Raw genomic sequence first — 25,783 nt, forward strand, 5'->3', positions numbered from 1 at the left:
AGGGGGCCCGAGGGTCGCCTCGGCTGCTTGAAGAGGGGGCCCGAGGGTCGCCTCGGCTGCTTGAAGAGGGGGCCCGAGGGTCGCCTCGGCTGCTTGAAGAGGGGGCCCGAGGGTCGCCTCGGCTGCTTGAAGAGGGGGCCCGAGGGTCGCCTCGGCTGCTTGAAGAGGGGGCCCGAGGGTCGCCTCGGCTGCTTGAAGAGGGGGCCCGAGGGTCGCCTCGGCTGCTTGAAGAGGGGGCCCGAGGGTCGCCTCGGCTGCTTGAAGAGGGGGCCCGAGGGTCGCCTCGGCTGCTTGAAGAGGGGGCCCGAGGGTCGCCTCGGCTGCTTGAAGAGGGGGCCCGAGGGTCGCCTCGGCTGCTTGAAGAGGGGGCCCGAGGGTCGCCTCGGCTGCTTGAAGAGGGGGCCCGAGGGTCGCCTCGGCTGCTTGAAGAGGGGGCCCGAGGGTCGCCTCGGCTGCTTGAAGAGGGGGCCCGAGGGTCGCCTCGGCTGCTTGAAGAGGGGGCCCGAGGGTCGCCTCGGCTGCTTGAAGAGGGGGCCCGAGGGTCGCCTCGGCTGCTTGAAGAGGGGGCCCGAGGGTCGCCTCGGCTGCTTGAAGAGGGGGCCCGAGGGTCGCCTCGGCTGCTTGAAGAGGGGGCCCGAGGGTCGCCTCGGCTGCTTGAAGAGGGGGCCCGAGGGTCGCCTCGGCTGCTTGAAGAGGGGGCCCGAGGGTCGCCTCGGCTGCTTGAAGAGGGGGCCCGAGGGTCGCCTCGGCTGCTTGAAGAGGGGGCCCGAGGGTCGCCTCGGCTGCTTGAAGAGGGGGCCCGAGGGTCGCCTCGGCTGCTTGAAGAGGGGGCCCGAGGGTCGCCTCGGCTGCTTGAAGAGGGGGCCCGAGGGTCGCCTCGGCTGCTTGAAGAGGGGGCCCGAGGGTCGCCTCGGCTGCTTGAAGAGGGGGCCCGAGGGTCGCCTCGGCTGCTTGAAGAGGGGGCCCGAGGGTCGCCTCGGCTGCTTGAAGAGGGGGCCCGAGGGTCGCCTCGGCTGCTTGAAGAGGGGGCCCGAGGGTCGCCTCGGCTGCTTGAAGAGGGGGCCCGAGGGTCGCCTCGGCTGCTTGAAGAGGGGGCCCGAGGGTCGCCTCGGCTGCTTGAAGAGGGGGCCCGAGGGTCGCCCCGGCTGCTTGAAGAGGGGGCCCGAGGGTCGCCCCGGCTGCTTGAAGAGGGGGCCCGAGGGTCGCCCCGGCTGCTTGAAGAGGGGGCCGAGGGTCGCCCCGGCTGCTTGAAGAGGGGGCCGAGGGTCGCCCCGGCTGCTTGAAGAGGGGGCCGAGGGTCGCCCCGGCTGCTTGAAGAGGGGGCCGAGGGTCGCCCCGGCTTCCCCGCGACGGGGGAAAGACAGTATGTCTACTGATTGAGACCAATTTCACTTGACAACGTTAAACCAGTGCCGGCTGGGAGGTTGGCAGTAAGGATTGCCCTAAGTGTTGGGTCCTGGTGCTAGATTGGTGGGATTGCAGCTCTGCATTGGTGGGTGGGGTTGTGCTGGGTGTATGTACTTGGAGAAAGGGCTACAGAGGGGCTTCAGTCACCACTTATACTTTGGGCTCTTCACATTGCTGCTATGGAGGAAACTTACTGACAAATTGTATAATTTTAGTGTTAATAATTACTATAAACACGTTTTTACACCGCATTTTCTTTCCTTTGCAGACAAGTATGTGATTGGTTAGATATCAGTTAGAATGGAGTGTATTCCCTGAACAATAACTGGAAATGATACTGTGATCTGGCCGGGTATTGTAATGTTCCAGCGTTCAGGAAGTCAACAAGTCTGCGCCATCACAGTACAGTGTTTGTCAGAGCTGCATCAGTAAGGCTCTGTTCACATGGCATCCAGTATTAAAAAAAAATAAAACAAAAACTACGTACGTACTTTTATACCTAAAAATGACAACAGCATTCTAGAAGTGATACTTTTGTTATTTTTGTCAGTAAAAGTATTTACATTGCTACATTAACACAGTACCACAATATAATTTTGCATTGTACGTCATCAAAAAACAACAAACTGGATGACAAATGGACGTGAACAGAGCCTTAGTGCAGTAGCGCTGATGAGCATTCTTGACAGCTCAGATCACTGCTGCAGACAATCGCTCAGCAGTGATGTGATCTGTCGCTGCTGGAGCCGAAACGCAGAGACCGGTGGAGCGCTGCGGAGGGGGGAGTTATACTGGTCTTTATTATTTTACATTACTAAAATCATTTGTTGTCTGCTTTTCTAAACGTGGATACCCCCTTGAAGAAGCGTAAATCTGATTGAATGTAAGACGTGATCTGTTCCCTTGCTGAACGCTTCTAATATTCCTCCATATTTAATCAGGAATATTTTCAGAGCCCAGTCCTACTTTTCTACAAGCATGGAGCCGTGATGGGAAGTATTTAGGCTTTCATGTATATTTTAGTGGACTTGTAGCCCGAATAAGACAAGGTGATGGCTCGTGTTTCAGTCTAACCGTATGATTAGCTGCGCCCAGTGTCCGGTTACATGTCCTGTGAATGGACCGGCGCTCGCTGAACATGCACTTCGTCAGGATGTCCTCACACATCGGGGCATTCACTATCTGGCTGACGAGAACACAGGGACCAGGGTTTTGTTTTTTTTTTTAGCTTCAACCACAAATACTCAAAATTCCTCCCATTCCAACATCTGTGGAAGGAAAGAAAAGTTCCCAGAAGGAGGATGACTCAGGATCCGGGATTACTCCCATGTATGTATGCGGCATGGCTAGTTAGGCCCGGGGTTTTGACTATTGGATCACAAATATGTAATATTTTTCATCTGTTTGTATATTTATTAGCAAGGCAGTGTTTAGGGTCTAAAGGTTTTTATACCGACACATCATAGTTAGGCCTTGCGCCCACGTTGCTTTTTTCCTTGTTTCTTACAAACAATAAAAGCAAGGAAAAAGCATCCCAGCAAAGTCTGTGAATCCGGATTTGCGGTGCCCACGTTGATTATTTTTTCCTTGCAGTTTTTGTTGCTGAAAAAAGCAGCATGTCAAATTTTCTGCGTTTTTTTTTCCCTGCTTTTTTTCACCAATTGACTTCAATGGAGTCAGTGAAAAATGCAGGAAAAAAAACGCATGTGTAATGCACACGTTGCTTTTTTGTGGCTACCTGAGCCTCATCTCAGTCTATACCGCGGGCCCTTGCTGCAGGGAAGTCCAGTGATGTCACAAGGTGAATAGAGTTCATGCCGGCGGATCAGCGGGGTTTCCTGCAGATCTGCCGGCATGAACTCAGGTCACCTTGTGACATGACCGGGGTTCCCTGCCTCGCCGTCTTTACCACAGGACCTTGCTGCAGGGATGTCTGGTGACGTAATTGCCCTGGTCTGTGAGGCAATCCTTACCTAAGTAACCCAGGGTTGTCGTGCTTTCAACATGATAGCATTACAGGGACCTGATTGTCAGGGAGAGGTAAGCAATTCCTCTCCTTGCCTCCTGAACGCTCACGCTGATCGCAGCATTTAGGGGGTTAAACTGCCGGGAGCGGCGAGGGCACGGATCGTGGCAGTGAGAACCAGGTCCCTGCTGTAACATCAGCCAGTAACCCGACGGGCGCCATAACTAAAAAACGCACTAATAGCATGGAAAAAACGCGCAAACACAATAAAAAAAAAGTGCAGTGTTTAAGTTGCTCATTTCCTGCCAAAACATGGTGATTTTCTGCACATAAATACCGTATGCAACGTGGGCACACATAGCCTAATTGTATAGGAAGTCTCCAGGCTTTGTATCTGGAATTGTGGCAGATTGTGATGTCACATTATGCGTATACATCTGTATTGTATCCAGTGACTCCAGCATATTTCCATCAAGATGATCTAATGGTGGAAGGGGAGGAAGGGTACTGTGTGTCCTTGCAGGGAGTGGAAGTGCCCCACTCCACATCGGGGGTTTTCATCATACTGTTGTCTATGGGGTGCCATGCTCTTTATGCACGTATACGTTATTTGGTAATAATATTGTGGTAGTGTCGCTGAAAATCCAGACCCACGTACACATTAGATTGCCGATTTTAGACAGGACCGGATTACTATGCCATCCTTATAAACCTTCTCTAACCAGATGTTGATGGGACAGAGAAGATTGGATCATTTTAACTTTCATAGAATTATACAGTTCCATTAAAAACACATGATTTAGCTGAGCCGAGTGTTCATATGTCTGAGGACGCCGGGAGATACTAAGGTGTATGGACATCTTAAAGGGAATCTGTCACCAGGTTTTTGCCACCTAATCTCAGAGCAGCATAATGTAGGGGCAGAGACCCTGATTCCAGCTATGTGTCACTTACTAGGCTGCTTAGACTAGGTTTGATAAAATCACTGTTTTATCAGCAGGAGATTATCATTAGAGGAATAGTCAACCTGCTGCTTCCCTTATTTTCATGAGCTCTGTATAACTCCACCCCCATCACTGATTGGCCTCTTGCTGCCTGTGAGCAGTGTGCACAGCTGCTAATCAGTGCTGTGGGGGGGTTTATACAGGGCTCAGTATTCAGAGAACTGCTAGAGCTGCAGCTTTAACTTTTGTTTTTAATACTTTCACTGTGAGTAGGTGATAAAAGCTGAATTTAGGGGGAAATCCCTCTAAATCCAGTCCCCGCTGTGTCGTGCAGTATTAGTGCAGCACGTCTGGTCCTAGGTGCTAGTAAAGCCCCTCGATCCAGCAGGGATGTGTATAATGAAGCTCCCCACGTTGGGGTCTCCCGGTGTCTGTAAAGGCTTTGCCCGTTTCCACCTCTCTCTTTCCGGACAGACAGACTTCTTGAGTATTTCCCGAGCTGCCTCGCACCGTCCACGCTGTGCCGCCGCCGCATCCACCGTAGAGCCGCCTGTCGCCGCTGACTCAGTGGTGACTCAATGGTGGCCCAGTGGCTTTCTCTCCTGGTAATTACAAGGATTAGAGGAAGAAAAAAAATCTTTTTGTGAGTGTTTACTGAGGATTTTGCACATTGATAGTGTGCCCTGCCGGTGCACGGTACAATCTCATTAGTGTGGAATAATAGGCGGCTGTGCTGCGTCTGATTAGCATTGTTATGGTAACGCATGTCTGAGCAGCTGTTCTGTGTTCCCGCGTAGTTATTAGGAACATTAAACCCAGCTGCAGGCTGCCTGACGATCACTATTGTTCTACAAGCCCATCGTCCGCAGCGGGCCACCCTGCACCGTCCGGGCCCTCGCTGCGGCTTCCTGCCCCAAAATGGCCCTGTGATTGGCCGCAGCGCTGATAACGCTACTAATGTGACACTTGGTGGCTGTCATCGTGCGGCCGGGTGTCTAAAAGGCATTATGTACTTAGGTGTGTGCGTCCCGACTCGCCGTGATCTATTATTGCGTGCTGTCATGGCAACCAGGCTTTATTTATAGAAGACAGCGGTTGTCACAGAGACGTGTCCGCCCTTGGATACGTTGTATTGCTGGGATTTCCAGCTTGCTGCCATGGGCTGGCGGAGCGTCCCCTTTATATAGTGTCTCATATTGCTCCATCTGATGTATAGGAAGGGAGCGCATCCCTATCCAGAAATCACACCCATCTTCTCATGATGAAGGCAATGATGGGGTTAATTTAGTTTTTGCGCACAGTGTCCGGCACACTGCAATGACGACCCCTGGGATGAATATGCACAATATATAGAGCTCCGTGCGCATTCTTGTGCGTGCAGTGTCCGTGCGCATTCTTGTGCGTGCAGTGTCCGTGCGCATTCTTGTGCGTGCAGTGTCCGTGCGCATTCTTGTGCGTGCAGTGTCCGTGCGCATTCTTGTGCGTGCAGTGTCCGTGCGCATTCTTGTGCGTGCAGTGTCCGTGCGCGTCCATGTGCGTGCAGTGTCCGTCCGCGTCCTTGTGCGTGCAGTTCACCCATTGAAGACTAACTGTGCAGAAACTTATACCTCCATGTGCCGCCCCTGCAGCAGTCGGACTGCTCAGATCTGGGGGTTTTGCTGTGGCTCGAGGGTCCCCGGACCTGGGGCTCAGCTGCCACTCGAATAAAAGGGGGAAATATTTACAAGGGGACAGTTCGTGACGCCACCCGTGGTGTGCGGTAAAGGAGTACCTCCACTGCCGATGGGAGTACCCGGGGTGGATTAAGGCGGGCAGTGAGAGGGTAGTCCCTCCACAGGTAGGGAGGGCCCCGGGGCTCCGTAGGGATGGTGAATGGTATGATGGAGGTGATTTTGGCAGGTCAGGACCTGGGGAGGCAAGTGTACTTACTCAGGCGATAAAGTCGTTAGTGCAGCCAATAAGCAGACTGACACAGAAGTAAACCAAGTGTCTGGGTGCCGCTGCCACTCTGGGGAGCCCGTCCGGGTGTCCGTCCCCGCTGGTATTGCTTAGTGGTCCGGAACCTGGTTCCATGACAATTATGTATATGTTCCTGAGTGACCCTTCGGCCTGAAGCTGTCGGGGTCCCGCTCCTTATAGTGATATAGTGGAGCTGTGCTCTTGATGGCTGACACTTGGGATTTCTGTAGGCCGCATAAGCTGGAAGGCCCTATCCCCCTCGTGTTGGTGTCTTTGATCTCTGAGCTCTTGGGGAAAGTTCATAGAGAGACTATCCTCCATAGGTGAATTATCAGGTTGCATGAAGCTACTCCCTGATCTAGGGTCCTGTACCCCGCCGTGCTTGGTATCGGTCCGGTTACTGGACTCTCTGGTGACGACCGTTCTCCAAAACTAAGTCTGGGCACCCTCTCCCAATACCCTGCGACCGGCTCTCTGACTCCTCCGGTCCCAGACCACCGTCTGCGACCTAGCCAAGGTCACACAGGGAGCTACAACTCCCCCAACTCCTCCCTCTTTGAGGGCTACCACTGAACTAACTTCCTCCCACCAATCTGCCTGAACTCTAGGTGGGTGGGCCTATTCTAGCTAGACCACCCACTGGTGTGCCTGACAGGGTGTGGTGTGAGGTGTGGTTAGGAGGGACCCAGAACCATGCAGGGTTCTGCACCATGAGAGACGGGTGCAGTTCCCTGTGACACCCTGATGCAGTCAGGGGCGTCACATCCACATCATGAATCTGCAGTAGTTTTTCCTGCCGTGGATGTTTTTTGCAGCTGGAGGACTGCGGTGGAAAGGTCTATTGGGGCTCAGTCTTACTCGCCTTTGCTTGTCAAACTCCCCAAAACTTTGTGCGTCGTTTACAGCAACTTCTCAGATTTAAAGCCGATCTGTCACCAGATTTCACAATACAAACCAAATGCATCATTTCATAAAGCCCTTAATCCTGAGGAGGCTGGTGTACAGACTTTGAAGATCCATTTCAGCCTGACTGTATTATCTGTAAATAACTGAACATTGTTTAATTTAACTTTAGGGAGGGAAAGGATCAAAAAACTCCAAATTAGTCACTGTCCAATCGAAAGCGTCCAAGAAACTCGTCAGGAAGAAAAAAAATTCTGCCAGATCACTTTAAGAAATGCTTAGTTTTTTGTGAAGTTAAAACGTCCCCAAAGGAGGAGGGTATACTGAAGCAGGTACCCCTGGAAAACGTGTCGTTATTGATCGCTTCAGAAAAAAATAAAACATGTGCACCTAGCCTAATAGATGTTCAGATATGAATTTAAGAGCTACACCAGCCCCATCAGGTACTAAGGCTACTTTCACACTTGCGTTCAGCGCAGCATCTGCTGGACGACGCAGCTGGCGGAAGGAACACTGCATGTAACTTTTTTTGAGCAGCGCAATCCATAGGATTTCACTCCGCATGCTTTGTGATTTAAAAAAAACAAAACAAAAAACTTTATTTTGTCTCTCGGTGGCCGAACGTTCAGCTGAGCAGCCAGCATGTGAGAGCGCTCAGCTGATCGCCCGGCCGCCGGCATGTGAGAGCACTCAGCTGATCGCCCGGCTGCCGGCATGTGAGAGCACTCAGCTGATCGCCCGGCTGCCGGCATGTGAGAGCGCTCAGCTGATCGCCCGGCTGCCGGCATTTGAGAGCGCTCAGCTGATCAGCCGGCATTTGAGAGCGCTCAGCTGATCAGCCGGCATTTGAGAGCGCTCAGCTGATCAGCCGGCATTTGAGAGCGCTCAGCTGATCAGCCGGCATTTGAGAGCGCTCAGCTGATCAGCCGGCATTTGAGAGCGCTCAGCTGATCAGCCGGCATTTGAGAGCGCTCAGCTGATCAGCCGGCATTTGAGAGCGCTCAGCTGATCAGCCGGCATTTGAGAGCGCTCAGCTGATCAGCCGGCATGTGAGAGCGCTCAGCTGATCGTTCACAATAGTCTGCTGCCGGTAAAACTGTAAAGAAAAAAAAAATAAATAAAAAAAAAGCTTTCAGTTGTTTTGTACGATTTGTTGCATCCATTTTGCCATTATATCCAACACATCCGTTGCATCCGTCACACAACGCAATGCAAAGGATACCGTTCAATGCAAGTGTGAAACTAGCCTAAGACTGTTTGTTAAGGTGTGCTGTTTGTAGCGGGAAATCTACAGCCTTGCTGATGGTGGTCAGCGGCAGAGCCATCTTTACGTACCGGTCTCCTTGTCTTGTCCTCTCCTATCAGCAGCAGCCAATTTTAGGATAACAATGACAGGAGCCATCACTACCTGCTGCGATTCCCCACTTACAGATGTGATTTCCTAGAAGCTGCTGTAATGGCACCCGGGACATACACCGGACAGGGAGATGTGAAAAGCAGCCTATTTCGTCTGTTTCCCTCCCCGCCTCGCACGGTCCTCATAGCGGGACCAGACAATTACTGATCATTTCTCTGTAATTGAGCGCTGGATAAATGGGTGAAAATCTTTTTTCTTTTTTTATATTATTCTCCTAAAAATTGATCTCAAAATCCAATTTACAGATAGTCAATGAAATCTGCAAACATTTTAGAACAGGACATAGGATTATACAATCTTTTTGTGCATAAAAATCATATATATATATATATGTATGTATGTATGTATGTATGTATGTATGTATGTATATATATATATATATATATATATATATATATATATATATATATATATATGTATATATATATGTGTATGTATGTATATGTGCATGCAAATGGCTATGTAACTAACGAAACATAAGTTGTCGCATAACCACCATTTGTCACCTCTCCATTGGAATTCGTGTGTGATTGCTGGGGTCCGGCTCCTGAGACTCCCACCCATCCTGAGTAATTAATAGAAGAAATCGGGTGTACGCTGCACTATCGCCATGGAATCTGATGTTAATATAATTCCTTTATTTTTCGTACAAGTCGACACGTTTCAGAGACATCCGTCTCCTTCATCAGGACATCAAAGGAACAGTATGACATCAGCCGAAGAGAAGCTTCTATATACACAAGTGCAGTGCCACGTCAGAGGACCACCCGCCACAAATTCAAATGACTCTGAAACGCGTCGACCTGTACAAAAAATTATAATATCTGATTCCTTGGTGATAGCGCGGCGTACACCCAATTTCTTCTATTGATTTCTACGTCTGTACTTTGGGGCTGCGGCTGTTACCATATCTGCACGTGTTTTTTTTAAGGGGTTGTGACAGTCACAACCACAATACGTGAGTGCGCCTAATTTCTGTTTATTGATTCAATACCGGATAAGACCCTATTGCGCTTCTTTGTTCCACAGTGTTATTTCCTGCAATCTATCCTGAGAAGGGAGTCCTAAGTGCCCCTGTGAAGGAAGTAGCACTGAGCATGTGCGACCACCTCCCCTTTAGACTCTTGGGCTATGTGCCCACGGAACAACGTACCCCCGGATTTTGATGCGGAAAATCTGTGAATTTATCTGGATTTTCTAGATAAATCTGCGGGTTTATGCAAGTACAGACACTCCACATGTTATCCTATGGGATTTGGGGAGTGCTGTGTCCATGCTGCGGAATGTGCGGCTGTGGAATATGCTGCGGATGTCCCGCAGCCACGCGTATCTGCATGTAAACTATTCCTGCGGAAATATATGCGGAATTCCCGACCCTCCACTATGTAGATAGAGGACGGAACTTCCGCAGGTAAGTCACACGAATGTCCACAGGTTTACCGCAGATATTTTGCTGGAATCCCGTAGCAATGGGTAGCTGCGGATTTCGGGGAGCTGCTGGCGGGAAACCTGCGGACATACCTGTACATAGTCCCGTGGGCACATAGCCTTAGAGGACTTCTCACTACTCCAGATTTGCCTGTTTTAGTAAATACCGTACTTGTTTTTTGTTATATGAAATAACTATTTTATATCCTCTGTTTTGATGTTCCTGTTTTGTTTACAAATTTCTGAATAGATTTAACTAGGTGTTACCTGTCCCTCCACTGCCAGCAGTGGTCAGTGTGCGACTATGAAGAAACACCACCCACTTGTCAATTTAGGCTAGAGGAATGGGAGATTGCAAATCTCTAAACTAAAATACTTGTTATTTCATGAGGATTCTGAAGTATTTTGCAGAAAATAAAATACTAAATATATCCGTAGAGGTGACAGCTGGTCCTGTTTAATGCACATGCTCACTAGTGCTCCACACAGGGGACGCTCAGGATTACTGCGGTTACTCATGTATCACACCTGTCTGTAGGTGATATAACCTCTTTGACTTAATATTACATGATACGTCTGGATCTAGTGTTGGCGTGCGCTCAGGAGCTGAGCCTGCACCATAACTGGCAGATGCCACCTGTTATACAGCCGCCAGCTTCCTGTAATGGCAGTGATCTGTAGCGCCCATTGCTGCTGTGTAAATGTTAAATTACGACTGTCATTCACAAAGTGGCATTTAACTAGTGAGGTGGTCGGTACAGGCCTGCACCGGATCCCATTGAGCGATTGCAGCGCAATGGAGGGGTACCAGTGTTGTGATGGAAGCCAGTAGCCTGCCATCTAAGGCAAGGTTCACATTTCCGTTGTTTTGCATCAGTCACATGCGTTGTACAATGGATGACAAGAATAAGAATTCATTGTCGGACTCCATTGTAAAACGTGAGAGAGAGAACGATCAGCTGATCGCTCTCATTAGCCGGCCGCTGGGTGATCAGCTGATCGCTCTCATTAGCCGGCCGCTGGGTGATCAGCTGATGGCTCTCATTAGCCGGCCGCTGGGTGATCAGCTGATGGCTCTCATTAGCCGGCCGCCGGGTGATCAGCTGATCGCTCTCATTAGCCGGCCGCTGGGTGATCAGCTGATGGCTCTCATTAGCCGGCCGCTGGGTGATCAGCTGATGGCTCTCATTAGCCGGCCGCCGGGTGATCAGCTGATCGCTCTCATTAGCCGGCCGCTGGGTGATCAGCTGATCGCTCTCATTAGCCGGCCGCTGGGTGATCAGCTGATGGCTCTCATTAGCCGGCCCGGGTGATCCGCTGATGGCTCTCATTAGCCGGCCGCCAGGTGATCCGCTGATGGCTCTCATTAGCCGGCCGCCGGGTGATCAGCTGATCGCTCTCATTAGCCGGCCGCCGGGTGATCAGCTGATGGCTCTCATTAGCCGGGCGATCAGCTGATCGTTCGGCCGCCGAGAAAGAGCATGCGCAGCGAAATCCTAAGGATTCCGCTGCTCAAAAAAGTTACACTCTTTGTTCCTGCCGGCCGACGGTTAGTCGTTCCACGACTGATCAGTCGGGCGGTGGATGCAACGCAAGAGCATCAGTCACAATCCGCCGCTCATATAAGTCTATGGGAAACAACGGAATCCGCCAAACGGATTGTGTTGTTTATCAGAGCTGCGGATTGTGACTGATGCAAAACAACGGAAATGTGAACCTAGCCTTAGGCGGGCTTTGCACGTTGCGACATCGCAAGCCGATGAGGCGATGTAGCACACGATAGTCCCCGCCCCCGTCACAGGTACGATATCTTGTGATAGCTGGCGTAGCGAAAATTATCGCTACGCCAGCTTTACATGCACTCACCTGCCCTACGACCGTCGCTCTGGCCGGCGACCCGCCTCCTTCCTAAGGAGGCAGGTCGTGCGGTGTCATAGCGACGTCACACGCCAGGCGGCCAATAGCGGCGGAGGGGCGGAGATGAGCAGGATGTAAACATCCCGTCCACCTCCTTCCTTCCGCATAGCCGCCGGCGGCAGGTAAGGTGAAGTTCCTCGCTCCTGCGGCGTTATACACAGCGATCTGTGCTGCCGCAGGAGCGAGGAACTACATCGTACCATCGCTGCAGCATAATTATGGAAAAGTCGGAGTCTGCAACGATGATACGATAACGACGCTTTTGCGCTCGTTAATCGTATCATCTAGCATTTACACACTACGATCTCGAAAGTGACGTCGGATGTGCGTCACTTTCGATTTGACCCCACCGACATCGCACGTGCGATATTGCAAAGTGCAAAGCCGCCCTTAGTCCTCCTGCAAAACCTCGATTGTAGCTGGGCATCATGGAAGCATAGTTTTTATATTAAATTCCCGTTTTCTTCCAATTAAAATCTATTATTTCTCTAATTTAAGGAGATGGTGTCACTGAAAATTTATATTTCTTCCTGCAAAAAAAAAAACTACAAAGCTCTCCTTTATGGATCTTTAAAGAAGTGGAGAAAAAATGGGTGCAAAAATGAAAATTGACTCTGGCAGGAAGGAGTTAAAGTATCTCTACACCCATCATCCTCACCCTGTGGGTCTTCAGTTGTTGGAGAACCACATCTCCCAGCAGGCCTGACAGCCTCTTCTGAGCATGCTGGGAGTTGTAGTTTTGCGGACGCTTTTTAGCCGGATCAGGACCGCAATCCATGGTTGTGTCTTGTGCCCTGCCTGGTGAATGGCCGGGGACATAAATAGATATTTGGGTTAGAGGGGAAGTGGCGGGCGTCCTGTCACCGATTGTTTGGAGAAGTCACACAGGAACATAGCGGTCAGTATAACTATAAAAAGACTAGATAATCTCAGTCAGGAGGGCGGCAGCGCAGGGGAATTATGCCGAGGATTTACACTGGCAGCGTATGACAATCCTCCTAACAATGCAGCAGACAGGCCGTCCTGGGGGCACGGACGAGACAGTCACCCCTGTGCCCTGCGTCAGCCCCTGCACTGACCGCTCTATACACTGGCTCAGGCATTTATTCATGCACTGTCTGTAAATCCCAGCGCCGCCACATACAGTGTATTATAGTGCATTACTGTGCGGTATATAAAGGGAAGCTCACACATTCATACTCCGGGGGACAGACCTCATCCTGTCTGACGTCCTCCTCACCCCTCAAGGATGCGGACAATTTTCGATTTGACATTTCCATTTTTTTCTTCCTCTTCTTCATACAGCCATAACTTTTTTTTTTTTTACGAGTTAGGATTGAAAACGCCACAACTAAACTTATCAAAAAAGGCAAAAAATTACAAATGAGATGAAATAAAAAAAAAATTAAACTAAAGCTGCATCATTTCCCCACTTTTTTTTTTTTTTTTTTTAATGACATGTCAGTGTGATTCTCCAGATCAGTATGTGCCCGGTGAGCAGTACTATAGCTCAATTATTATTTATTTTTTTGTCTTTACTATTTTAGTGACTTAAAAGGGAAAATTCCGCACTTTTCAAAAGGGTCATTCCGTGTCAAGTGGACCAGTGGTCCCCACTCGACGTTCTCCGATTTTGCTGAAAATTTATAAGGATGTACATGTATGTTTGAAAAGAGGTTCTGTAAATTTTTAGGGCCAGATCTCAAATACATTGGGCACTGTTGACCTTTCACTGGAGGCCCCCCCCAAGGCTGCGGCTTCAGCTAAGAGGATTTTGCAAACTTTGGCACATAGCCATTAGAGTTCTATACTGGCTATGATGCTGAAATTCGGCATACTAGCTCAACTTTTGCTGCTAAACGCGATAAAATTATTACCGGCTATGACAAAACAATATTTCGGCCGCAATTTTGTGTCAAAGTAGCTTGCAAAACGCCTCGCATAAAATTTATGCCAAACTTTGCCCATATATAACTCAAGACCAAAAACCAATAGGAACTGGTGCTTTACCCTGTACAACAAACATCTTCATGACTTTGCATTGCTGCAATATCACGGTCAAAGCATATGTATTTGTGGAAATATTCACACCCACATATGATGACAAACTTTAAAAAACCGAATTTTACCTATTTTTAGGTCAAATTTCCAAAAAAGGGTACCCCTAAAATATATTAATTCTGTTATCATTTGAAAGAGCACATTTTTCTCTACAAGGATCATTGGGGTTTTTTTTGGAGTCTCTCCATTTAAGAAAAGTTTCAGCATCATAGCCAGTATAGAACTCTAAGGCTCTGTGCGCACTAAGAAATGGAATTTTCTTGAGAAAATTCCGCATGCTCTCAAAGATTACCGCACCCGCTGTAAAAAACCGCGGGAAACCGCACCCGAAAACCGCATGCGGTTTGCCGCGGTTTTACCGCGGTATTATTCGCGGTATTGCCGCGGTATTGCCGCGGTTTTGCCGCGGTTTTGCCGCGTGTGGATTGGGATGTGCTTTATTGCATTCAATGCAATAAAGCACATTGAAAAAAAAAAAAGTCATTTAATTCTGAGATAGTAGATAGACAGAAGAATAGATAGAGGGATAGATAGACAGACAGAGGGATAGATAGATAGATGACAGATCGCTGCATTTCCCACGGTCGGCAGTGAGTTCACATTACCGGCCGTGGGAAATGACCGGTAATTACCTCTGCTGCTTTCATTCAGCGCTGTGTCTGTGACAGTCGCGGCTGGATGTAAGCAGCGCAGGACCTGTGGATTACGTCGGAGCGGTGGATTACGCCGGAGCTTTGGTGCGGGAGGGGTTAATAAAATGGTGAACGAGGCTTGTTTGTTTTATTTAAAATAAAGGATTTTTCGGTGTCTGTGTTTTTTTCACTTACGGGTTGATCATGTCAGCTGTCATAGACGCTGCCATGATCAAGCCTGGAGTTAATGGCGGTGGTCCCCCACCATCATTAACCCCTTGTATTACCTTGCTGCCACTGCTACACGGCGGCAAGAAGAGCCGGGGACACGCCGGTGCTGCCGCATAATGCATGCGACAGTCCCGGGGCAGCTGCGGCTGATATTCTCGGCTGCCGGAGGGGGAGTGAGGCGGGGGACATTAACCCTGCCCCTCTCCCTCCCCAGCCTGAGAATACCGGGCCGCCGCTGTGTGCTTACCTCGGCTGGAAGGTAAATATGCAGCGGAGCCCACGTTCTTTTTTTTTTTTTTTTTCTTTCTATATTTCCGTTTTCTTTCTATGTGTGTTCTATGTGTCTGTGATGTCTATCTGTGTCTGTGTGTGTCTGTGATGTGTTTGTGTTTACTCTCTGCTTTGCTTCCTCTTCCTGTAATGACATCACTTCCCTGCAAACCGCAGACAAGCGATGTACATTACCGGAGGTAAACCGCGAAATACCGCAGGGAATAACGCAGGAAAACGCAGTGAACCGCACAGAATTTGCTGCCTGCGTTATTCCCTGCGGGATTTCATGATTAACATTGGAGTCAATGGAGTGAAATCCCGCAGCGACGTGCGGAAAAGAAGTGACATGCACTTGTTTTTGCTGCGGAATTCCCACAGCAAAACATGCAGCTGTCAAATTCCGCCCAGTGCGCACAGGATTTTTTTTCTCCATAGGATTTGCTGGTGATTCACTGCAGAGATGTTATGAACATTTTCTGCAGCGAAACATGCAGCAAATCCGTGGAAAATCCGCGGCAAAATCCGGTAAGTGCGCACATAGCCTAATGGCTATGTGCCAAAGTTTGCAAAATCCTCTTAGCTGAAGCCGCAGCCTTGGGGGGGGCCTCCAGTGAAAGGTCAACAGTGCCCAATATATTTGAGATCTGGCCCTAAAAATTTACAGAACCTCTTTTCAAACATACATGTACATCCTTATACATTTTCAGCAAAATCGGACAACGTCGAGTGGGGACGATTTTTAAAACTGGTCCACTTGACACAGAATGACCCAAAAAAATAGATAAGGGGGTTGTGTCTCAATTTTTCAAGACCTATAACCTTTATATTGTTTCTACTAACAGCTGTTTGAGGGCTTGCTTTTTGTGTACCGAGCCACATTAATTGGTATTTTTTTTTCTTTTATGCATTTAAATAGCTTTATATGTCAGAGACTAAACTGTTATGGCCACAGCAATATTGAATTTGCTGTTTGTTTTTTGTTTTTTTTTAACACTTTGCCATATTTAGCTTAATGTAGTGATATATATATATATATATATAATCTAAATATATACACACATACGATAGTGTTATGAGGTGTGTGTGTGTATAATTCATATATATTGAGGTGTGTGTGTGTGTGTGTGTGTGTGTGTGTGTGTGTATATATATATATACTTTTACTGGTGGAGTAATTTGCATACCTTTTTTCCCCAGTGGTCATTGCCTGGCTGATAAGACTCCTCATTTTCCCTAGACCACCATGACGACCTCCCACCCAGCACTGACAAGGGACAATGGCCTCCGTCTGCAGATTTCTATCTTTTCCCCACTATGGTCAGGGTGGGTATGATGGACACTGTGAGTTTTAGTATGGTTACATACTAGTTATTTCACTAGCAGACACGGTCAGAAGAGCCCCAGTGTGAGGACAATATATGGGCCCTTTGCTGCCCAAGAGCTCATGAAAAAGCACAATTCCTCCTGCTCTGGAGGTAGAAATGGGAATGATCCGTCCGCCCCCGGGTTATGTGACTATACACGTTCTTCGTAGTGTTGGGTGAGTGTTTTGTGACTGTGCAGTGGGCGGCCCTGCACTGGTTGTGTGTCGTGGTGGCGTGTTGCGTGTGTTTGCACCGTGACCTGGCACTTTCTCTCCCAGGACGATCCCTGCGGTCTCCTGCACCTCCCATGTGTGACGTGCAGTCGCTCTGCTGCCTTCTTAGCACCGGTGAGTCTATAGGGTGTCACGCTCTGAGATAAACCAGTTCCTCGGCTCTCGCCTGCATTTGTTTAATTACCTTATTTTTTCCTTTTTGATTGTAATCGCGCCTATCATCCATGATGTCACCTGCTCGGCATTCTTCCTCCAGCTGGTGCCCTTCATAGGACAACCGGACCATGTCTGTCCTTACAACCGGCTGTATGTACGTGACCACGCTGTGGGCTGGGAGCTTCATGGTCAGAAGACTTTATCTGTCGTTGACATTAATCCTTCTGTTAGCATCATACTTATACCATACTCATACCCAGAACCTTCCCTAACTAACATGGGTCCTGGGCAATTTGCAAAAATGTTCTTATGTCAGGGCTTTGTGATACTCTGCCTGGCATCCAGCTGAAAAGGACATTTTGGTAGAACTTTGTGGGATATAACAAAAATCATGAAAGTTTGAATGAGACTTAAGTTTACCTTTCTTGACATTGTTTTGTCTTTGGTAGCTTATGTTTTAAGTAAAGCTGCTTTGTTTTTGCTACCTGCTAGTATATGGCTCTGACAAACCATTATTGATACAGTCGTGCCAATTACATGCATTTTTTTTGTCTGATTTTCTGCATCTAATGCAATTCTATGGGGAAAATTCGCACATAAGACTCGGTGTACCTGCAAGAAAAGTTGACGTGTTCTGGATCTTAAAGGAGCACCGCAGGATAACGTCCGGGTTTACACAGGATAACTAAACAAAAAAAAGCACAAGGGGTGTGAGATTTTTGATAAATCTTATTCCCTTGCTGGAGCTGCACTTTTACTTAGTGAAAATACACGGCACAAAAACTTTTTGTGGGAATTTTAACTTTAGGGATATTTCCATATCCAAGATCCTATGCCTATTAATATGTAGTAGGGGTAGTGATGATGATAATAATAATAATATATAATTGATAATAGGAATTACCTCCAATTATAAATGTAGTAGCTATGTCACTAACCTAATGTGCAGGGTATTGCAGCTTCAATTTCCATGGTTATGACTACAAGCAAATAACTGTTACTATGAGTGCTTGTAACCATGGATACCTAAGGTTGCAATGCCCTGTACATGAAGTAAGACACATGGCTAATCAGGAGAACTATACTACATTTCTAAATGGAGATGTTGGCTATTATTATTATTATTATTACTACTACTACTACTACACCTACTACATATTAGGATAGGATCTTGGAGATGGTAATAATCCTTTTTTAAGCTGGAAAAACAGAATAGCATGGTCTCACTGCCCCCCAATATCAAGTTAAAACTGCTTTGGGTGCACGTGTCAGTCTTGACATTGAGAGCGATATATATATATATATATATATATATATATATATATATATATATATATATATATATATATATATATATATATATATATATATATATATATATATATATATATATATATATATATATATATATTTTTATATATATATATATATATATATATATATATATATATATATATTTTTTATATATATATATATATATATATATATATATATATATATTTTTTATATATATATATATATATATATATTTTATATATATATATATATATATTTTATATATATATATATATATATTTTATATATATATATATATATATATATATATATATATATATATATATATTTTATATATATATATATATATTTTATATATATATATATATATATATATTTTATATATATATATATATATTTTATATATATATATATATATTTTATATATATATATATATATATATATTATTTTATATTATTATTTTTATTATTATTTTTATATATAATATGGATAGGGAGAGAGATCTATATCGAACAGTCTTAATATATATTGATATAGTCACACTGAGTTTTTTGGGGGGAAACTGTCAAAATCCTCATCATAAACCTTAGTTTCTTCTCCAAAAGTGCATAGAAAAGACTGTGCACCTGTCCTCATGTCTAAGACTTGTGCCGGTTTGAATGCTCTGTAACTTGCCATCTACTTGTTTTGAGTAGGTCATTCCTCCTTGTCACCATTTTGCCAGCACCATAGGTGCTGGAATATTCTTTCCTTCACTTTACAGAATGCATTGCTACTTCTGTTCTGTTGTCCAATAACTTTTCCTGCCCTGAATGGAAAACACACCTCTGTTATCTCAGAACCCTTTTAGAAAGACCCGTCTGCACTTCCTGTAATACGTTTCAGTCGGTAGACGACAGGTAGCAGACAGCGAGCTAGACGGAAAGGAAACCCAGTGACTAGTGATATTTCGGGGACCAGACCACGTTTTTCTCGGGATGTGTGGATGGTCTATCACCTGTGACTAGGTTGTCGGAGGGTACAGTCCCCATATTTTGCTGCCGCAGTCGTCCTCTAGTTGTAGATGTTCATTTCTCTCTGCTTTGGGTGGACAGCGCTAATCAGTACATTGCATGGAAGATCAGGTCTTCTTACCCAGAAGGGGATTTTTCCGCTCCTTGTGACTGCGTCCTTGTGTAATTGCTGTGTCACTTCCTTTGAGGTCATCGGGACCGTTTTCCAGTACGAGTCTGAAGTCATTTATCTCATGTACTCTTCAATGTGAAACGTTCCCTGGTTAGCTTCTCTATGTTCATTTTACTGTTCCCCTTTTCCCTCACAAGTGTGGAAATTTCTAAACACTGGCGGAAAATGGCAGAATTATCTAGAACAACTCCTGGGATGAGTTTGCACAAGTTCTGTGTGCACATTTGTGCTGAGACTATATAGAAATCATCCATTTCTTCATATCAGTCCGTACCCCACAAAAACAGGGCGAAGAAAAAGAGGGAAGATGGATTTGGGGATGAGAATTTTTCACAACGTAAAAACGGAAAAAATCCAATATAACTGATCACTTATTGTATTTAAAGAAAATGCCCAACTATGGGAAGGTTAATGCGAGCGCAGAGCAGCTGTAATCTCGCTTATATATATAAGGGCTACAATTCCTGGGAGGCCCATGGCCCCTGCGACCTGAATGAATACATCATATAGGCCTACTATACATATAGACCCAGACCTGCAGCCTTAATTCAAGCGAAAAAATGTCCATTCATTCAAATTGGCCCCTAGATATGATTTCTGACCACTTAAAGAGACTTAAGGGGGCTTTACACGCTACATCGCTAATGCGAAGTCGTTGGGATCACTGAATTAGTGACGCACATCCGGCCGCATTAGCGATGCCGTTGCGTGTGACACCTATGAGCGATTTTGCATCGTCGCAAAAACGTGCAAAATTGCTCATCGGTGACATGGGGGTCCCTTCTCAAAAATCGTTACTGCAGTAGTAACGATGTTGTTCCTTGTTCCTGCGGCAGCACACATCGCTCCGTGTGACACCGCAGGAACGAGGAAGCTCTCCTTACCTGCCTCCCGGCCACAATGCAGAAGGGAGGAGGTGGGCGGGATGTTGCGTCCCGCTCAGCTCCGCCCCTCCGCTGCTATTGGGCGGAGGTTCAGTGACGCAGCTGTGACGTCGCTGTGACGCTGAACGAACCGCCCCCTTAGAAAGGAGGCGGTTCGCCGGTCACAGCGACGTCGCCGGGCAGGTAAGTATGTGTGACGGGTCTGGGCGATGTTGTGCGGCACGGGCAGCGATTTGCCCGTGTCGCACAACAGATGGGGGCGGGTACCCACGCTAGCGATATCGGTACCGATATCGCAGCGTGTAAAGCGGCCTTTATTCTAAATGTCATTTGTTCTTTATCTGGTGTAAATGCCGCTATTCTCCTGTATCCGGCGTTATTTTTTTAAAAAAAATGTTCTGCGCTTATCCATTCCTGATATAGCCCCCTCTTCTCTTTTATATTAATCTAGTTTTGTTTGATATACACCAAAACAATTATTGTTTAGAGGAATTATATTGAAGACCTCTAAAAACAAATACATTATTAGATAATAGAGTAAAAGGGTAAAAAAAAACAAAATTAAATAGAATAACAAAATTCAGTGTTGTTATATGTGACACACAACAAATACTTTATTGTGGGAGTATATCTAAGGTCATAAGAGCAGTGGAAGCCTAATTTACCAGACTTCCACTACCGCGTTTCCCCCTGTTGCACGTGGAGGTGGCACATGGGCACTCTGTTCATATCTCAGCATGGACCCACGTGGGGCTTATTGTACCCCTCATTGAGGATCCCCTTCCATTGCTGATGGCCAATATTTCTATGGGACTTGTTATAGCCCTATTTTCTACATGCCCTGATGAACCCCATTGACCAAAAAGAGGGGAAATGCGTCGGGACCTTTTTTGAAGGTCGTAATTGGCTAAGTACCTCCTTTTTAGTCCGGCCAAAAGAATTTAAAGATTATTTTTTTTTTTTAACCGATTATGATTTAGGAGACAGTCGCCTACTACTGATTGGCCCTTTTATGTTTATTATAACTTTATGTAATCAATCAGTGACTATTCTTTTCTTCTTTATCTATGTATGGCACATCTGCACTTTATGGGTTTTGGTGTTAGATACCATAAATGTGGTTAGTAGGGGCAGTATAGGGAGCGGAACGGGGGCACCAAACAGTAGGGTGTATTTCCCCTGTTAGGCAGGTGCGGAAATGGGGAAAGCCAGGCCTCCCAGTACTAGTCTGGCGCCCAAGCCTGGGAAATTGGCTCACGCCCCTAGATAAACTACCACAATCGGGTATTTGTTTGTGTCACATATCACAACACTCTGTTTTTTGTTGTTCTATTTTATTTTTTGGGTTTTTTTTACTATTTTAATCTTTTATCTAATAAACAGTCTGTTTTTAGAGGTCTTTTCTGTGGTCTCTAGTTTTGATTGCCAAGGGGGCATGGTTCTCATGAAGAATTCCACAGACCACGCCCACTTGGCTTTTAAAAAACAAACTAACAAAAACCTGGATTCACAAGATGTGATAAAGAGGTGATTTCTCAGGAGCGGAGAGGCGCAGGGAGAAAGGACAAACGGGAGAACAGCGGCATTTCCTTGGAGGGAAGAGTCCGTTTTTAAATGCAATTTTGAATGGTTTTGATGCTGGTTCCCCCAAATTTTCATCCACACATTACATTACTCTGATTTTTACTACTTTGCAATGTTTTTCCTTTGGAAACCCCCTGGCGGAGGACCTGCAGGTATTTCTCAGAAGGAGCGTTCCAGTAACGAGGCGTTTCCTGTGGTTGGGGCTGTGGTGGACGGGGGCACACACAGGGGGTCTTCCTTGGTGGTACTGCTGTCCTCTCCATGGTGGCGGGGTCTGGTGTTTATACTGTCAGACATTCCAGTGAGAGCAGAGCCTTTTCTCTGGTAAAGGTCATGAGCGGAGCCTGCAGCCTGTAGAGCAGGCTTTGTTGTCTCAGGAAGTAATGATTAACATGTATGTGTGTCCGCCCACAGAGTACTGTACGGGCACTGCACTTTCTGTTGTCATTACCCCGAGTTTCCTCTATCACAAGGGATGATCATTCATGTGAGCAGCGTCTGCCGTGACTAGTGAGGAAGACGCCATGTATGTACAGCTTATTATTCCGGTGTGACCGAGGAGCGGCCTTTAGTGCTGCGTCTGCTCATCTGCTGCCGGTGGATCAGACGTATGTTCCCGACTTCCTTCCATTTCTGTAAGTGACCCCGCCAGTAACACCTTATATCCTTTACAGGCTCCTTCTGACCTCAAGGGCTTCGGGTTCTCTGTGTCACACGAGCGGACCTCAAACAGTCCGGTCCGGGATGTCACCAAAGCCGTGAGATTGGAAAGTTCTTTTCTACATCGCTTTTTTTTTTTTTTTGGGCAGTCACTCAATGTAAACCTGCCTGTACATACTTCTCATACGACATTGGGGTGGTACGTCTTATGTCTGAGCTTAAGAATTGCAGGTCAGGTGGTATCAAGGGTTGTGCCACCGCAGGAATTTAAAGGGGTCTCCCACTCTTCACAAGGCAATCTTTCAGGATTCGTTTCTCATCTCAAACTGGTGCTGTGCCAGCGAAATATAGAAAAGCAGCATGTCATGTCTTGCTTCTCCTTATGTCTTTAAGTACGTTTTTCTAGCAATAGGTGTATTGACACTTATAAAGCGCCTGCATATTCTGCAGCGCTTTACCGACTTATTCGTCACTCTCCCCATTGGGGCTCACAATCCAAATCCCCTATCAGTACGTCTTTGTGTGTTTCCTCCGAACTCTTCGGTTTTCTCCCCCACTCCAAACTCCTTTCAGATGTTGTTTTTGGTGAGATTTGAACCCAGGACCCCAAATGTTAACCACTGAGCCAGTGTATAGGTGGATCCGACTTGCAAGGTGATCAGTTGCTCTTGTCCTGTCCACACATGTCACAATATCAGTTATGTGATGACCGCTCCATTAGGATGATGTGATTATTTCCTTAGGTCAGAAGGTCACGAGAAATCTCTATTTCAATCAGACCTCAATCCAAGATGGTCAGTGGCTGAAAATGGTTTCACTTTTACCTAATGCCAATCCAATGTGACCATGATCCGTTTCTGCCACTAACTTACCAGGATCCCTACAAGGATTAGACTCCCTATCATGTAATTGGGCAAATCTGTGGATTTTGGGCATAGTTGGGACCAGTGGAAATGACACCACAGATTTCATGATTGTGATTCTACATAAATCACATTCAGATGCTACAGAATATTTTGTGTGGATATTAAAAATCAGGCACTATACACCGACCATACATTTTTCTACAGATTCTGCATGGAGAAGTTGTTGCAATGGGTGTAATCCTCATATGGATCTGCCACGTGACACGGATGCATCTTGTTGGGTGGAAATAGAGGCAGATTTCAGCCTGGAATATGTCCTAAAAATCACGAAAATTCTCTTGTGATCAAACCTTTATTTCATTGCACGGCAGGTGGATTAAGCGCAGATTTCGACCTGTGAAGTTAGTCTTAGGCCCTGTGCCCACGTTGCGTATTTGCATGCAGTTACGCTGCATATTGCACTGCAGTGTAACTGCATGCGTCCTGCGTCCCCAGCACAATCTATGAAGATTGTGCATAATCCATGCCCACGTTGCGTTTTAGAACGCAGCGATTTGCATGCTGCCAAATCGCTGCGTTCTAAAAAGCAACATGTCACTTCTTTCGTGCGCTCTGCATGCTGTCTCCATTCTGTCTATAGGGAGAGGCAGCATCCAGAGCACACAAATTCTGCAGTCACCAAAGTTTCAGAACGGAGCTTTTCAGCTGCGCTCTAAAACGGACATGCAGTGACCTAAACGCTGCGTTGCAGAGCGCACACACATGGGCACAGAGCCTTAAAGCGTGCCAACGTGGAACTCTGATCACGGGTCATGCATTATTAATAAGGATGAGTGTGATAGTTGTTGACCCCCACATTTAACTTGACTCCTTATGGGGTAAAAATTGGATGGCAATCTCAGAAATTCTGATTTGGTTATAAGTTTTCCTGTTTGCTTCTATTCTGATGCAGATATTTGTGCTGCAGGGATGTCAAACTTAAATACACAGAGGGCCAAAATTAGAAACTTGGACAAACTCACTAGCCAACATACTCACAGGCCCCATGTAGTCTTTTGTACAGAATAATGGGCCCTACATAGTCCTCCTTATAGTATTATGGGCCCACATAGCCCTCCATACAGAATAATAGGCCCCACATAGTCTTTCGTACAGAATAATGGGCCCCACATTGTCCTCTATATAATATTATGGGCCCCACATAGTCCTGAATACAAAATTATGGACCTCACATAGGCCTCTATATAGTATTATGGGCCCCACATAGTCTTCCATACAGAATGAGCCCAACATAAGCCTTCATACAGTATAATGAGACCCACATAGCTCTCCATATAGTATAGTGAGCCCCCATATTGTCTATACTGAATGTGCCCTACATAGTTTTCCATATAGTATTATGGGTCCCACATTAAAAAAAAAATAAATACTCTCCTTTCCTTTCCCCTGCTGCTCCGGTCTTTTCATCGGAAGCTCTTCACGGGTGATATAGTGACCACATCGCAGAATGATGAGACAGTCAGACGCAGAATGATGGTGGCCGGAGTGGGCGACTTCCATCATTGCTTTCAACTGTATCGGTGTATCGGCATCTCGGCTCCAGGCCAGGCCGGCTTCACGGGTCAAATAAGCTCAGTATGTGCCTAATATGGCTTGTGGACTTGACATATGCATTGTACAGCAATGAGGAAGACGAATAGTTTATGGGGCTTTGATACGTCCCATTCTATCACTGCTTATATTAAATGTGTCACGGATGTTTCATCACAGGGGAAACTAATAAAGTGTATTCTGCGGTGAGTGCGCGGATACCTGGGAGTATGTGGGTTACTCCCTGTCACCTGCGCTTCTGGTGATTACATCTCGCTATATATAGGGCTTATATACTGGGGTGGACAGAGCTGGGGCTATTTCTGCACCATTAGGGATGTTGCTGCTTCCTAATATGTCTGGATCTTGTTTATTAAGTAGATGAATTGCATTGCGGAACTTGTAAGATAATGTGAAATACTGGAACTATGACTGTCACTTCTACTTTCTGTCCACGTCACTTCCAGTAGCGGTAGGTGATTTCTGTGTAGTCTGTATATGCCCAGACCCATCCATAATGATCCTATGCTCCGTCATTTGTGAAATTATTTCAGGCTATCCTCTGATCAGCTATCTTTATATAATATAGAAAGTGCCAAGTCCTCTTTACTGGGCTCGCCTCCTCTTGACCGCCTATTCTTGGTATGCAGTTAGCCAGTTATCTGCCGATTTGCTATTGGTCCTTCTTGTGGATCTTTATGACCAGCCCAGTGTTTTCATTATAGCGGCCAGTGCTAGGGTAATGTAGTATTACAAGGTGATCACCTCTTATCAGCCAGGCTTCTAAATAAGCTTTAATGCGGCATATGTAAGATCCTGTCTCAGA

At 46.5% G+C, this 25,783-nt stretch overlaps 1 protein-coding gene across 3 annotated transcripts in view; it reads left to right on the forward strand.

Annotated features, from left to right (window-relative positions):
• Nucleotides 1-25,783, forward strand: part of RNF19A (ring finger protein 19A, RBR E3 ubiquitin protein ligase) — a 123,471-nt gene that overhangs the window by 55,650 nt on the left and 42,038 nt on the right. The window contains exon 1 of one of the 3 annotated variants that reach the window (XM_075353073.1): nucleotides 22,348-22,476. The exons of the other annotated variants lie outside the window; for them this stretch is intronic. The gene's annotated coding sequence lies outside the window, so the exon portion shown is untranslated. Of the gene's footprint in view, nucleotides 1-22,347; nucleotides 22,477-25,783 lie in introns of those variants that run through there. 3 annotated transcript variants of the gene reach the window in all.

Source organism: Anomaloglossus baeobatrachus, chromosome 6 (assembly GCF_048569485.1).
Source record: "Anomaloglossus baeobatrachus isolate aAnoBae1 chromosome 6, aAnoBae1.hap1, whole genome shotgun sequence".
In the NCBI taxonomy this organism is placed as follows: domain Eukaryota; kingdom Metazoa; phylum Chordata; class Amphibia; order Anura; family Aromobatidae; genus Anomaloglossus; species Anomaloglossus baeobatrachus.